The 16,727-nt window shown below is 40.3% G+C and overlaps 1 protein-coding gene and 1 pseudogene across 2 annotated transcripts in view; both read left to right on the forward strand.

Moving 5' to 3' along the window:
• Positions 1-16,727, forward strand: part of CDKL5 (cyclin dependent kinase like 5) — a gene marked incomplete at its 3' end in the record, with an annotated part of 159,782 nt that overhangs the window by 44,782 nt on the left and 98,273 nt on the right. The gene's annotated exons all lie outside the window — the stretch shown is intronic.
• Positions 4,480-5,480, forward strand: LOC307069038 (gap junction alpha-1 protein-like; annotated as a pseudogene). The gene has a single exon. The product of its transcript is annotated as a gap junction alpha-1 protein-like (transcript).

Consider the following 16,727-nt stretch of genomic DNA (forward strand, 5'->3'; position numbering starts at 1 on the left):
TTGATTTTTAGCATTTCCTTTTAATTCTTCCTTAGAGTTGTATATACTTACATTACCTGTCTGTTCTTGCATGTTGTCTACCTTTTCCATTAGAGTGCTTACCATAGTAATCATAGTTGTTTTAAATTCCCTGTCTGAAATTATCCCTGGTAATCCCCAAACCTGTGCCATATCTAAGTCTTGTTCTGATGCTTGCTTAATCTCCTCACACTCTGTTTTCCCTTGCCTTTTAGCATACTTTTTAGTGTTTTTTAAAAGCCAGGTAGGATATATTGGATAATAGAAATGGAGGTAAATAGGCCTGTAGTATAAGGTTTCATGTTAATTTGGCTAGGAGCTAGACTGTGTTTAATGTTTGTTGTAGGTGTAGATGCCAGAGGCTTCAGTTTCCTCCAGTGTCTTTATTTTTAAAATTTTCTGCCCCATTATCTTTGGGTTTCCCTAAGAAGTCCTTTTTAAATAGAGTCTGTTTCTTGCAACTCTTTCTGTTGTAATCCACTGTTATTGGATTACTGTGGAACCTTGGTGACGTGGTGGTAGAGTGTGGGGAAGGGCAAGTGTTTTATAATCTTAGGACCAAGTCTTAGTCTTTTGGTGGGCCTGAGCCCTGGACTGCAACCTTCAGAAGTATTTCTTAGCCTTCCCCCAACCCCTGCTTCCTTTAGGTGAAACAAGTCTAGAGAAGTCTGTGTTGGCTAATTTCCCCTCTCCCAGGACAGTACAGAAGGCTCTGGTATATTTTCCCTTGGAGTGTTGGCCTTTGCTATGGAGAACCTTCTGGGTTTATTTCAAAACTGTTACTTTTTCCCATGGGTGTATTTCAAAATCGTCACTTCTCTCTTCCTCTTACCCAAAAAGGGAGGAGATTGTTTTTGTATCTTCACAGTCAGAACCTGGTGAGGTTCCTGGAGGTAAAGCCATGAGAGTATAGAGGCTCTCCTAAGATTGGACCCCCAGGAGTTCTTACTCACAAGCCTTCGTCAAAATTACGATTTAAGTTTTCTTACTAGTGTATTAACTCCAGCACCTTCTGCTCCAGGTAAGCTGATCTTGGATGTGATTCTCTGTATTTGCCTGTTTCTCCAGATTTCAAGAGTTCAGTTTGCCCTGTGTCCTCAATTCTCTGATAAGCCTAATAAAAGTTGCTGATTGGCAGTTTGTTCAGGGGTTTTTTTTGTTGTAAGGACAGGAGTGACAGTATCCAAGCACTTTATGTGTTGGAGCTGATCCTGAAATCTTATATTTATATTTTCAAATAGGAAATACCTTGTCCAGTTTAAAAATAATGTTCAACAAGAGGCTTTTAACCTGCCTATGAGCCATTTGCTTAACTAGATCAGTTATTTTCATCCCTTTGAATGTCAGATCTGTATATTTTCAAAGTGCTTAGTAAGAACTTTTTCCAGGCAAAATATTTGAAAAAGTTGAGAACTTTAATGTAGTTCTAGAAAATTGCTAATAACTTTATCCTAAAGTAACTAGAATTATCGACCCCCCCGTCCCCTGCACTATTTTTTGTTTTATCAGATACCTTTAACCATGCTAAAGTAGTTTCAGGGATTATTTTCTTTAACCTTCATTTGTTGTTATTTTACCCCACTTGTTTTTGAAGAAATAACTCAATTTTTAAAGGCATTTTGAAATCTCTGGAGACTAAGCATTGGTTAAATTTGAAAAACTAATGAGAATAAATGCCCAACTCTTATGCTGCAAATGGTCTATTTTCGATTAACCTTGATGAATGTATTAATCATAAACTATACATCTTGGTGATTTTAGCTTAATAGGATTACTTTCAGAATCTGTGTGATAGAGGACAGTTTGGCTAAAATGTGTTATTTAAGCAACTGAGAAAGCACTGTGTGTACTTTTAAGCCTTATAATTGGATTACTTGGTAAAAAATTGCATTTTGGGAGGCTTCAGTTCTTATCCTTGGAGAACAGTTGTAACCAACTTTGGGTAGATGAGACATTGTAAATTGTATTAACCTTGTCCCCCCTTTTTAGGTTTCATTTTAAGTTTTATTTTTCTTACTGAATCTACTGTGAGGAACAGCCATTAAACCAAGAAACAAATAAGCTGTATGGTATTTAAGATTGCTTATTAGTAGGCAAATTCATATTATTTTTACTTTAAGAAATATTTTCCTCTTTTAATTTTCCTGATTGTTTAAAATGAATATCTACCTTTGGGAATTAAATTTTTTAAAGTGGGAGAATTAAAATATAAATATTATGAATGTTATCTTAATATACTAAATAAAGTTTGTTTTAAAAATGATGAGTCAGTGCTGTATTGAGATAATTTGGTTGAAAATAATTATTTTCGCCATGTAATAATCAGTTAGCTGTGGTCCTCCGTTTTAAAGTAAGATCTGTTTGTTTGGCATGCTCTGAATTAGAGGCAGAAACTTTTCCCTAGGCTTTTTGCTCAGAGACGTTTCTTATAAAGAAAGAGTGCTGTCAGGAGGAAATGGAGAAAGAATAGAAGGTCTTCAGTAGTGGCACAGCAGGTGTATGTTGTGCCCCATGCCAGGTTCCACCCACTCTCAACAGATTGGTGGATGGTATCAGAGTTGCTCCTCCTGAGATTTTTTTTTTTTAAAGCTCTTGAGAAGAAACCCACAAGAATGAACACAGTGTGTCAGCATTTTAGTCTTAACAAAAAAGCTTCCATGTGCTAACAATTCAAATGAAGATAATGGTCCACATTCAGTAAATAAGTATTTAAATTGAGGCCCCTGTTGGCAGAGACCTGACTTCAGTTCTCAGATAAGGAGAGAGTAGCAGCTCTTCTTTTTCAGTCCTGATCTTGCTACTACTCCCTGCTAACTGGAATGGCAGCTACCCTTGCAAAATGCCCCTTTATTCACCACAGCATTCAGGACCACAGCACTAGTATAGATTGCATATTTCCCTCTCCAGAGACTCTCAGGATCAGACCCATGATTCTTTTCTTTTTTTTTTTAAATTAATTAATTATTTTAATTTTTATCTTTGGCTGCATTGGGTCTTCATTGCTGTGCGCGGGCTTTCTCTGGTTGCAGCGGTCAGGGGCTACTCTTCATTGCAGTGCGCGGGCTCTAGGCACACGGGCTTCGGTAGTTGTGGCACACGGGCTTAGTTGCTCTGCGGCATGTGGGATCTTCCTGGACCAGGGATCAAACCTGTGTCCCCTGCATTGGCAGGCGGATTCTTAACCACTGCGCCACCGGGGAAGTCCAGACCCATGATTCTTGGCATCCTCTTTTACTTTCTGTCACCACCAAAACTCGCTGGCCGTCCATTAGCCCAGAACCCTTGTCTCTGTACTGATCTGTACATCCCTCTATCACATCCTGGTTCCTCCCACAACCCTCCCACTGTCCCCTAGAGCTCCCGAACTGCCATTAATAATTTCTCCAATGGCCTCAATCTTGCCCCAGCCTCACAGTATAATTTCACTTTCTGCCTCTGGGATTCTCTGCTCCTGCCAAGCAGGTGCCTGAGGTAGCCCCCTCTGGCAGCATTCTGCTACCTCTGCCTACTACCTGGTAACCATGCTGCCTGCTTTTGAGCTAGCTCCTTGAGTACAGTGAGTCCTTCACTTTTCAGATTTTTGCCCATGCTGCTGCTTCACATGCAGCGGTTTTTCCAGTCTTTGCTTGGCTGACTCTATACATTCTAATCTGGGTTTCCTTGTGGTAATCTCTGTTGGTGCCTATTTGTTTCCTTCTTGGCACTTATTTAAATTTGCAATTGTATATTCACTTACTCACTTAGCCTTTTTCATTGATTCTAAGATATACATTTCCCCCCACATTTCTGAAATTAGGGCACATCTTACCCTGGATACCTTGATTGCTTTCCGAATGGTAAATAAAATAATGGTTTATCTTACAATTAATTGTAATTTAAAAATCAATAAAATACTGTGCTTTTGATTATCTGTTCCGCTAGTTGATTGTGAGTTCCAAAGGAATCACAGTAGGAGCCAGTGCCTAGTACAGTACCTGGCACCTAGTAGGCACTCCATAAATAATGCTTGGATGAATATCATTATCTGTTTGGGAGATGATGGCCCTGATATGTCTGAAAATGAATCAGTCAGTATATGCATGTAAATTTTTAATTCAGTGTCTGTGTTTGAGTTTTTAATCTTTGGAGATTGCCTTATTCTGGAATTGAAGATATTTAAATGTGTCTATTTTGTTCCCCTATTTATGTAAATTGTCCCATTATCAATATATGTACATCCTTATTTAAGAGTATTTACTCACCATGTATGAAAAATGAATCCACATAAGCTTTTATCAGGTATCAGCAATTGCCTTTCATTAGGGGGAAGAAGGAGGAAGGTACCAAAGAGTAGCAAACTTGTAAGGTTTAGACAGTTTTGAGTGCTTGAACTTGCTTTTTCGTTTTACTTCGTCCTCTAAGGAGTGCAGTCACTTGGCGTGCCTACTTCACTTTTAAGGGAAAGAACAGCGAACAGGCAGCATGAGTGACTGGCGTGCCTTAGGCCAACTCCTCGACAGGGTTCAAGCTTACTCCACAGCTGGAGGGAAGGTATGGCTCTCAGTCCTTTTCATTTTCTGAATCCTGCTACTGGGGACAGCAGTTGAGTCAACCTGGGATGATGAGTAGTTTGCCTTTTGTTGTAACACTCGACAGCCTAGTTGTGAAAACGTCTGCTACGATGAGTCCTTCCCAATCTCTCACGTGTGCTTCTGGGTCCTGCAGATTGTATTTGCATCTGTCCCCACACTTCTGTACCTAGCACACGCGATCTATGTGATGCGAAAGGATGAGAAGTTGAACAAGAAAGAGGAGCAACTCAAAGTTGCCCCAACCGATGGTGCCAGTGTGGAGGTGCACTTGGAGGAAATTGAAATCAAGAAGTTCAAGTATGACATTGAAGAACATGGCAAGGTGGAAATGAGGGAGGGCTTGCTGTGAACCTATACCATCTGTTTCTTCTTCAAGACAGTCTTTGAGGTGGCTTTCCTGCTGAGCCAGTGATACATCTATGGTTTCCACCTGAATGCGGTTTACACTTGCAAATGAGACCCCTGCCGCGTCAGGTGGACTACTTCCTCTCTCGCCCCACAGGGAAAAGCATCTTCATCCTCTTCATGCCGCTGGTGTCCTTGGTGTCTCTTGCCTTGAATATCATAGAGCTTTTCTTTGTCTTTCTCAAGAGGATTAAAGACCATGTGAAGAATCCAGAGCGTGAGCCTTACCACAATACATCTGGTCTGCCAAGCCCCTCCATTGGCTCCTTATCAACTGTTGCTCTCTCCACTATGTCCCTTCACAGGGACAAGCTGGTTCCTGGAGACAGAAACAGTTCTTCCTGCGATAGTTACAGCAAACAAGGAAGTGAGCAGAGCCCTGCAAATTACAGCACATAGCAAGTTTGAATGGGACAGGCAGGAAGCACCGTTTCTAACTCAAATACACAGCCTTTTTATTTCCCTGTTGACAAGCGGAATTCTTAAAAAAATCTAGCTACTGGACACTGGCCATTGCAGCCCAGCAGCAGTTCTGCAGAGCCAGCAGTCATGCCAGCAGCAGTGTAAATGACCTAGAAATCTACACACGTGGTTGAAAGCATTACAATTCTGCTCAATTGTGAAAGAAAAGGAAAGTGCAATAGACAGTGTACTTTTGTTTTAGTGGAGGTGGTATTCAACAACCTCAGTGGTGAGGCCTAGCAGATACAAAGACATTAGACTACCACGGTTCTTTGGAGGTGTCTGGGATAGAAGGATGGAGAGAGAGGGATTAACAGGTACGTGTTGATATTTAAAATGGTTGACTCAACTTGCATTCTAAGTAAAAGTTGCACTAGGTGATGCATAAGTAAGACCTTTTTATCCCCCATATTCCCCTAGAATGGTTCAGTGTATGTGAAAGTGATAGATATTTGCCACGTATTGGTATAAACAGATGCAGTATAAACTCACAAACATAGATTTTAAAATAATGCTCAGTGTTCAAATTTGAGCTTTTCTCGTGGATTTTTTGGTGTGGGTCAAAAGGATGTTTATGTTACATAATTTCTACTGTGAAAATAAAGCACTGTTTTTTTCCTAACCCCCCCCACCCCTAGTGTATCGTATTATACATACTGGTTCTATTCATTATATTTTTTTCTCTTTTGTAGAAAGATGTCACAAATGATTTCCTTTTTCTGAAATGTAATCATTGAAGCTTGAATGATAGAATTTTAGTACTGTAAACAGAACTCATTAATGTGAGAAATTTAAAAGAAATGCTTAGAGCTGGACTACTAAGTGTTCTTACATGAATTTTGCAGTAACTGACAGTTCTTGCCTTTATCCAATTTAATAAACCCTACTGAATAAACATTATTTCGGAACTTATATTCTTTTGAGTTTGACAGTCTTTTGGGGTGGCTAGCATTTTTGATATTTGTCCTAAGATTTTATCTGGAATGCAAGAGAGGTTGAAACAGGTTTGAGTATTATCCATGTAACTAATTTGTTTGAAATATATACCAAAGAAATCTAACCATTTCTTCAAATGTCTTTTTTAAAGCTCATCACAGATGATTGGTGAAAATGCTGAGCTTAGTACTTTATTCTTGCACGGCAGCTACATAAGCAGTTTTGTACAGTGAGAAATACTAATTTGTTTAACATTTCACATTGAACTACTGTCATGTTCAGCTTTATTGCATGCAATGTAGACCTAGCCCATCATATATTCTAGAGAGTGTTCTTTGTTCAGTAAAGTTTTAAGAGAGCAATCTGCATCACTGCCTTCTCTGAGAGCTTCTAGCTGCACTGATCTTCCTAGTCTTTTGAATTCTTCACTGGTACATCTTTATCTAAGCAAAATACGCTATAATAGATATTTGGAGATGGAATTGTAGAGACTATGTTAGAGAAGGTTTTAGTATTAGCATTTTTAATTATATGTAGCAGGATCACGGATATACTTACTACTTTCAGATGTGCAAAAAAATGTAGCTTCTTTGTTTTTCTTTTAACTGATCTACTCTTCATCAGAAGCTTCCTCCCACCCAACAGGGCACCGGGGGAAGGTGAAGCTGGGGACAGCAATAAGCCTGCCAATCCATCTGACTGCATCTTGCTCTGACAGTCTCATTTGGAAAACCCATTCTCTTGGTTCAGTCAAGAGTGTTTCACATTTCCTCCTCACAGACCTTTTCTTGAGGAAGAATCACTATTATTTTCTAATGGGGTGTGTGTTTCTGTGGAAGACTGCAAAACTCCTGAAACCTTGGAATCAGATTGGACACTGCCACCCTCACTTCCTGTTTCACATTAACTTTCACCTATTGCTTGCTTGATTTTCTTTACATTTTTATCTTGAGATACAGATTCACATGCAATTATAAGAAATAATAGATTCCATATATCCTTCAACTACACAAGTGTAGTTCTATCACTTGTGTAGGTTTGTGTGACCACCACAGTCAAGATATAGAACAGTTTCATCACCAGGATTCCTTATGCAATCTTTTTGTAGCCACAGCTGCATCCCTCCCTTCCCCTCTATCTGTCCTCTGGCAACCACTGATCTGTTTATCTCTGTAATTTTGTCATTTCAAGAATGCTATTTAAATGGAATGATATAGTATATAACCTTTTGAAATTGGCCTTTTTCACTCAGCTTAACTCCCTTGAGACCCATCCAAGTTTTTGTGTGGACCAATAGTTTGTTCTTTTTTATTGCTGAGTAGTATTCCACAGAGTGGCGGTGTCACGGTTTATTCACCTATTGAAGGACCTTCAGGTTGTTTCTAGTTTTTGGCTATTACAAATAAAACTGCTTTGAACATTCATGTACAGGTTTCTTTGTGAATGTGTTTTTATTTCCCTGGAATAAATGCCCAAGAGTGTAATTGCTGAGTTGTATGGTAAATGAGCATATAGTTTTGTAAGAAACTAGCATACTCTTTTTCCAGAGTGGTTTCTATTCCCATCAGCAATGTATGACTGGTCTCGTTTCTCCATGTGCTCACCAGCATTTGGTATTATAACTATTTTTTATTTTAGCCATTCTGATAGGTATGTAGGTGATCTCATGGTAGCTTAAATTTGCATTTCTGTAATGGCTAATAATGTTGAATATCTTTTCACTTGCTTATTTGGCATCTCTGTATCCTCTTCAGTGAAATATCTTTTTATGTCTTTTGTCCATTTTCTAGTTGAATGTTTGTTTTATTACTGTTCAGTTTAAGGAGTTTTTAAAATATATATATTCTGGATTAAAATCCTTTGTTGGATATGTTTGAAAATATTTTCTTCCAGCTTGTAGTTTGTCTTTTCATTGCTTAATAGGATCTTTCACAGAGCAGAATATTTTAATTTTAATGAGGTGATTTAACAATTCTTTTCCTTGTATGTATTGTATTTTTGGTGGTAAGTCTAAGAACTCTTTGTCTAGTCCTTTATCCTAAAGATTTTCTCCTTTGTTTGCTTCTAAAATTTTATAGATTTACATTTTGCATTTAAGTCCATGATCCATTTTGAGTTAAATTTTGTGTAAGTTGTTTGAGAGATGTAGGTTGAGGCTTTTTGTTTTTTGGCCTGTGGATGACCAGTTGCTATAGCACCACTTGTTGAAAAATCTCTCCCTCCGCCATTGAATTTCTTTTGCAGGCAAAAATCAGTTGAGCATATTTGCGTGGCTTTATTTCTGGATTCTCTGAGGTGTCCCATTGATCGATGTGTTTATCCTTCTGCCAGTATCATGGTGTCTTGACTACTGATATGTAGCTCTGTAGCAAGCCTCAACATCAGATATAGTGATTCCTCCCACCTTATTCTGCTTTTTCGAAATTTCTTTAGCTATTCCAGGTCATATGCCTTTCAATTTCTGTTTTACAATAAGCTTTCCTATATCTACAAAACACTTGCTGGGATTTTGATAGGAATTACTTTAAATTTATACATCATTTTGGGGAGAATTGGCATCTTGTTGAGTCTTCTGATACAAGAGTACAGTATGTTTCTCAATTTATTTAGGTTCTCTTCAATTTTTTTCATTAACATTTTATAATTTTCAGGATACAGATCCTATAGATTTTTTTTAGGTTTATATTTCATTTCCTTGGAGCAATTGTAAATGGTATTTTGCTTCTAATTTCTGTCTCCACATTTTTATGGTTTGTATATAGAAATATGATTGATTTTTGTGTGTTTATCTTGTATCCTACAATCTTGCTAAACTCACTAGTTCTAGGAGTTTTTTGGTGGATTCCTTGGGATTCTGTATGTAGACAATCATGTCATCTGCAAATTGTGTCCATTTTATTCCTTTGTTTACAATGTGTTTGCTTTTTATTTCTTTTTCTTCGCTTATTACTCTGATAAGAACTTACAATACTGTGTTAAGTAACAATGATTAGAGCAGACTTTCTTGTCTTGTTTGCGATCTTAGGGAAAAAGCATTGTCTTTCACCATTAAATATGATGTTAGCGGTAGGGTTTTGTGGATGATATTTATCAAGTTTAGGAAATTACCTTCCATTCTTAGCTTGCCAGAGAGTTTCTTTTTTTTTTTTTTTAAATCACGAATGGGTGTTGAATTTTGTCAGATTCTTCTATTGCATGATTTTCCTTTTTTACCATGTTGCTAAGGTTTTCAAATATTGAATCAGCCTTGCATATCTGGAGTAAATCCAACTTGGTCATGGTGCATACTTCTTTTTATATATCGCTGGATTTGATTTGCTAATATTTTGAGGATTTTTGTGCCTGAGTTCATGAGCGATATCAGTCTATAGTTTCCATTTTTTGTGCTGACAGGGTTTTGGTATCCACATAGTAGTAGCCTCATAAAATGAGCTAAGAAGTGTTTCTTCCTCTTCTAATTTCTGGAAGAGATTATGTAAAATTGATGCTGATTCGTCTTTAAATGTTTGGTAGAATTCTCCAGTGAACCCATCAGAGCCTGAAGATTTCTTTTATTGGAAACTCTAAAATTACAAATTCACTGTATTTAATAATTATCTGACTATTGTTTATTTCATCTTGGTTAAGTTTTGGTAGCTTGTGGTTTTCAAGGAATTGGCCCATTTTTTTGTAAGTTGTCAAATTTATGAGTGTAAAATTTGTGGTATTTCTTTACTATCCTTTGAATGGCTACAGGATTGTAGGCATCTCCCCTATTTCATTCCTGATATTGATGATTTTTGTCTTCTCTCTTTTCAAAAGTCTTTATCAGCCTTGGTAGAGGTTAATCAACTTTATCAATCTTTTTGTGGAAACAGATTTTGCTTCATTGATTTTTTTTCAGTCATTTTCCTGTTTGAAATTTCATTGCTTTCTGCTTTTATCTTTATTATTTCCTTCCATGTTGCTTTGGGTTTATTTTCTTTTTCTAGTGTAGAGGTAAGAATTTAGATTATTGATTTGAGACCTTTCTTCTTTTCTAACATATGGATTTAGTGCTATTAATTTCTTAGTATTGCTTTAGCTGCATCCCACATATTTTGATATATTTTCATTAAGTGATATGAAATTAAAATTTCCTTTAGACTTCTGTATGATGGCTGCTTTGAAATCTTTATCACATAATTCTGACATCTCTGTGTTAGCATCTCGATAGTCTTCTCTCATTCGTGTTGAGGTTTTCCAGTTCGTTAGCATGACAAGTCATTTTCTATTGAAACCTGGACATTTTGGACATTATGTCGTTAGATTCGACCTTATTTAATCTTCTGTCTTATCTGGCCTCCTTTGACATTCCTCTGGCAGGGGAGGGGACACCAGATGGGGATGGAAATTTGGTTTCCTCAGTTCGCCTCCACTGACACCCACTGGAGAGGGGCTCCTTGTGACTGGTGTGGTTGGGAGTTGGGCTCTCTACTAGGCCTCTCTTTGTAATAGGGGCTGGGTGGGCACACAGCCGAGAGCACGAGAACACGCGGCCATTACCGCACAACTGTTAGTGCAAGAGCTTTAGCGTGGTGGTTAGAGGTCGAGCTCTGCCAGTGGTTGGCCAGACAGTGGTCCTCGCGGTGGAGAGTGCGTTGAGAGGCAGATGGCGGCCGTCAGGTGAGCTGGGGGCCCAGGGGACAGGCTGTGGGCTGTGTCCCAAAGAGCTCCGGAGCCCTCGCCACGGCTGCCCACTGGCCAGGCCCAGGCCTTGAGGCGACAGCAAACCTGTCCCCCATCCCCGCCTCTTTGACCTAATGGCGGTGGCGGTCTCCATGGGTCACAGTCCACAGGACCCCCCCCCAACCCCCTTTGGGTGGTCTGAGGAGCCTGAGGGCCGGCTGGGTCCTGGACGCCTGGCTCCCTCAGTGAAGACGGCTGGGTGGGCGCCGCCAGCTGAGAGCTGCCTCTTCAGCTGGGCCTGGGCACTGGTGGGAGGACCCAGACTGGGTGCTGGACGAACGCTCCCCGCTCAGGGACCCCCTTTTCTTAGCCAGGGCCTGGACCTTGGAGGGCGAAAGTCGATCCTTGGAACCTTGCCCTTTCTTGTCAGAACAGGGAATAACATTTGTTTAGGTGGAGGTTTACAGGAACATCATGACCTGACCTCAAGAACAAAGGATCTGACACCAAGAAGTTTGCAACAACTAACCACACCCCTCCCTCACCTTTCTTATAAAAGGGCTTTGTTGAAAGCTTTTGGGGAGTTCAGGGTTTTTAAGGCATGAGCCACCCATCTCCTTGCATGGCACCGCAATAAAGCTTTCTCTGCTCCAAACGCTGACGTTTTGGTATCGTTTGGCCTCTCTGCGCATCGGGCGCATGGACTTGCGTGTGGTAACATGTTGACCACCCTGGTTAGGAGGGGCGGGAGGGGCAGGTGTGCCTTGTTACTGCTCCCCACGTGGCCTCCACTGACACTACCCTGGCAGGGGATTGGGTCTGCTTCCCACTCTGCCTTTGCTGGTGTGAGTGGAGTCACAATTTTTACTGTTTCATCTGGCTGCAGTAGAGTGGTTATTGTCTAAAAGTTTTCCATCTTGCTAGGCTGCTCCTTTTCTGGTCTTTTAGTTCGAGAGAGAGCAGGCTTTGGTTGGGGCTATTTTTTGACTGTGTCATGGGCATTTTGGGGTTGCTTGTTGAAGTAGTTTTATTAGAGTTGCTTTAAAATCCTTGTCAGATAATTCCAACATTTATTTCACCTTGGTGGATGTCTCTTCTCATTCAAGTTGTGACTTTCCAGGTCCTTGGTACAAGTGATTTTTTATTGTATCCTGGTCAATTTGTATATTATGAGACTCTGGATCCTTTTTGATTTTTTTTGTTAAGCAGGCAGCTTCCCTGTTGTGGGATTGTGTGAGGGTCGGGTGGGGGGTGTATGTTCAGTTTCCTGCTTGGCCCCCCTGATACCACCTCTGCAGAAGTGTTGTTCTTACTCCCACTGCCTCCTTGCAGATGGATAGGGCAGGTGTTCAGCTCCTCACTTGGCCCTGCTAATACCTTCCCAGAGAAAGTGGACCACTAATTCGCACTGCCTCTGCTCTGTCCTGCAGACACTACCCTCGCAGGGGCGCCAGAGTACTGTTGCCTGCTTCTGCCTAGGGGAAGATAGAAGATCAGCTCAGGGGCTGGACCCACCAACACCACAAGAGGGGAATGGAGTGCTGTCTGCTTCTGCCAGGCTGGGGATGGAAGATTAGGTCCCTGCTTCCTCGGGGTGGGGGAGAGAGAGAGAGAGAGAGAGAGAGAGAGAGAGAGAGTGTGTGTGTGTGTGTGTGTGTGTGTGTGTGTGTGTGTAAGAGTGTCTAACCGCTTAGCCCCACTGAAACCTCAGTGGAATGGTGGTGCAGTTTTTCCATTCATGTTTGCCTGAGTAGGGTGAGTATTGCCAGAAAGATTTTCCATTGTTAGCTCATCCTTTTCTTGGTCTTTTAGCGGTGGGAACAGGCTTTTCTTGGCACTTTTTTATATTTGTCTCTTGTCGGTTCCAGGTCAGAGGCTTCTGTGGCACCCTGTTGGGGATACATGGGAGACAGTGAGGAATCCCAGGGAACTCACTGCTGTGGTGTTCCTCAGGTCCTGAAGTCTCTAGGCACTCGTCCTCCTCCTTTCCACCCTTTCTTCCTATCTTTGTGTGTTATGTACAGGGGTTTTTAGTTTTAAGAGGAAGGACCTGGGAGAAATGGGGCTACTCCATCTTTACCAAAAGTACAAGTTTTCGTGTGTGTGAAAATTCTGTAAACACCATTTATGTGATAATAAACATCAGTTCATTCTTCATATATACCATATATCAGACACTGGTTGAGACTTAGTCCTTACCTTCAGAGATCTCACAGTTTTATGGAGTCAAAGTCCTGTGAAATAGATTTTAATTTGCCCCATGGCATTCAGGTAGAAACACAATTTTTTATTTTAGAAATAAAACTAAATCTAACTCCACACCACCTGGCTTGTTGGTATTACTGGCGCTCCTTTGCTTCCCATGGACTGATACAAGCCTCCTTTGTTTTATGACATACCAGGCAAATGGGGCAAGGGGCATAGTCCTTAGTGCTTTGTTTTTACCATGGTTACCATTGCTTTTTACTCAGGTTACCACTAAACCCTTTGCCAGGAGCTGTGCTCCAATGGGCATTGGTTCCCTGGCCCCAGCTCTCCAGGCTCTGGTGCTTAGTGATCAGTCTGGAGGGCTCTCTTCAAGCACCACCACTGTCCCAAGTCCTGGACACTCTTCTGCCACCTGCAGAAGCTGCAGCCCCGTAATCCTCCCAGTCCAGGAGGAATGTCGGCTTTCTTTGGCATTAGCGTATTGGACGGGAAGTTTGGCTTTACTGTGAGCCTGGACTTTATGTAGTAAGGACTGTTAGTTCTCTCCAGCGTCAGGAGAAGCCCCTCAGGGACAAATCCCATGCTCTTGGCTTTCCTCTGGAAACTTGCTTTAGTGATCTGGGAATGCCCCGCAGCAGAGCATTTTGAACTTGATGATGGTAATAACGGTAATAACATTTAGCTCATGTGCTGTTCTGAACATTTTCCTTGTATCCTCTCATTTAATCCTAATAGCAACCTCAGGAATAAGTGATATCATTAGACCCAGTTTTCTGGTCTAATGCTCTGCTAATTGATGCTTTTCCATTAGACAAAAGAAGTTGAGGCACCGAGAAGTTAACAAACTTGCCTAAAGTCTCTCAACTAGTAGATGGTAGAGCCAGGATTCAAATCCAGGCAGTGTGGCTCTGGATCTAAAGTGTTCACACTTCTTCTGGATGTGTGACATCCTTTGACTTTCAGTTTGCTGTATTATTATTTGTTTGAAATCAAGATTGTGTCTGAAAGAAGTGCTTCTGGGCTTCTGAAAATTATCACAGAATTAAATGTAATTAAACAGTGTTTCTAATTAGAAACACTTTTTGTTTTCTTTCTTATGAAGCCATATAGATAGATCTGGCAACAGGAGTATGAAAAATAACCTGTACATATCTTATATTTTAAGCTGGATATATAGTCCTCTAATAATCAGATTTTTTTATTTGTTTCTGAAAGTAGGAAATAATGATTTTGTTAGAAATCTCTGCCTTTTTCTTTGGTTGTTTAGGGCTCAAGAGAAAATTTAACCAGATTATTTTTTATGATATATCTATTATTTATCACAGTTCTTTATACAGTTGTGACATTTTCTATTGCTTTAGGTGCCTTTTTGTTCAAATACAGGTAGTAGAATAACTAGAAGGATGTGATTCACAAGGCATTATATGAATATTATCCATGCCCTTAGATTTAAATTCTACTTTAGGGTCTTATTGTAAAGTGGTTATAATGTAGCCAAGTTCCTTTGTTCAGAAAAGATTTGTGCTGCCCTTTAACTTGATTTTTCAGTGAAAATATGTAAATTTTTCCATTCATTTAAAATGTGGAATCAAGTTTCATTTACATATATATTCTATGTACTTGATAGTATAATCTAATAGTTTGTTCTGTTCCTTATAAACACAGGGTGTTGAATATAAAATTTCTGCCATGTTTTGTTAGAGAATAATGTATAACTTCTCTTAAAGTCATCCATTAATTTGCATTTTTTCATACCATTGGTTCTTAAATTTCTACAGGCACTTTCTCACTATGTGATTTATCTGAATAACTGCGTGATTTATCTGAAGCAGATATCTTTTTCAAATTTGTATTGATTTATCATCCATGCCGTTTAAATACATTCTTTGTTGATATATAAAGATTCTTTGTTAGTTCTGGCTCAAGAGAAACCACAGGAGTGAGCTTTGAAACTTAAAATGTAATTCATTAAGCAGACATCTGTTAAAACACCTGCTATAGTGGGTCCTGCTGGATGTTTGGAATAAAAAACAGGAAGGACATGATTAGTGATTGTAGAGAACCCACATTCTGGAAGGGAAAGGCTCATGACAGTATAATGATTGGGATGTGGTCTCTGCCCTTGAGGAGTTCTTGGGCCAACAGAGAATGAAAATGTCACAAAACAGATCATTTCAAAACTCAGGGGATTGGTCCTTTTAACAAAAATAATATTTCAGTCTTTATTTTCTGTGATGTTTTTAGTTATGATAAAATTTACTTATCCTGTTTCTATGCCCTTTGTGTGTCCATTGCCTCATTTCTTCTTGGTCCCTGTAAGATCCTTAAGAAGTACTTAGAGCAATTGAACTGCTTAATTCCCCCAGCCCACCCATTTGGAGGCCTTTCTGCTAGGTCTTAGGGGCGAGAGTTATGTGAAGTGCCTGTACTCTTGGATCTTAAGTGTAGTCTGAGGTGGGCATTGAGGCAGGATTGCAAACCAGAGATTCCAGGGAAGTTGTGGTGAGAGCTTGGTAGGAGGTGTGGTTAGTGAGCTACCGACTGCAAGAGAGGAGCACACAAAACAAGCTGGGGGATCATGCAGTGCTTCCCGAAGGAGGGTTTTTTTGTTTGTTTGTTTGTTTTTGTGGTACGCGGTCCTCTCACTGTTGTGGCCTCTCCCGTTGCAGAGCACGGGCTCCGGACGCGCAGGCTCAGCGGCCATGGCTCACGGGCCCAGCCGCTCCGTGGCATGTGGGATCTTCCCAGACCGGGGCACGAACCCGTGTCCCCTGCATCGGCAGGCGGACTCTTAACCACTGTGCCACCAGGGAGGCCCCGAAGAAAGGTTTTGAAGGAGGAAAAGAAGAATTAACTAGAAGTAGCAGGGTTGGCTATCATTTAAGTAGCAGCTAAAATGTCACTTCCTTGGGTACTCCCTTACCCAAATGAACACTCTATTAAGTTGACCTGTTTTGCTTTCTTTTATAGCAGTTACTGTTATCTTCTTGTCTGATACTTGTTCACTTATTATGTCTCTTCCCTCCAGAATGTAACTGCCATAAGAACAGGGACCCTCCCCCGATTTGTCTTGTTTCCTATGTATCCGCACTGCTAAGCACAGTGCCTGTCACCTAATAGGAGCTTGGGAAATGTTTGTTGATTGAACAAATGAATGAATGAAGAAAGGATGAATGCTGGAGGCAGAGTGTGAGCAGATAGAAGCAAGTATGTGTGAAGGCTAAGTTGAGAGACTGCGAATAATTAGCTGTGACAGGAGCAGGGGTGCTTTTCCTTAAAAGTTAGGAGATGAAGCATGGAATTAAAACTTTATACTGGAAGTTTTGAACAGCTTCCAGGCTGCATGAAATGTAATATATGTTTCTTTTCCTGAATCCAGTGATTGACAAGCAGAGTATGTTTGAAATATCTATTAGGTGCAAAACTGATGACCTCATTGAGGCCTTGGGAGAATGTTACTAGAAGAGGATTTCAACTAGG

The sequence above is a fragment of the Hyperoodon ampullatus genome (assembly GCF_949752795.1).
Source record: "Hyperoodon ampullatus genome assembly, chromosome: X".
NCBI lineage: Eukaryota > Metazoa > Chordata > Mammalia > Artiodactyla > Ziphiidae > Hyperoodon > Hyperoodon ampullatus.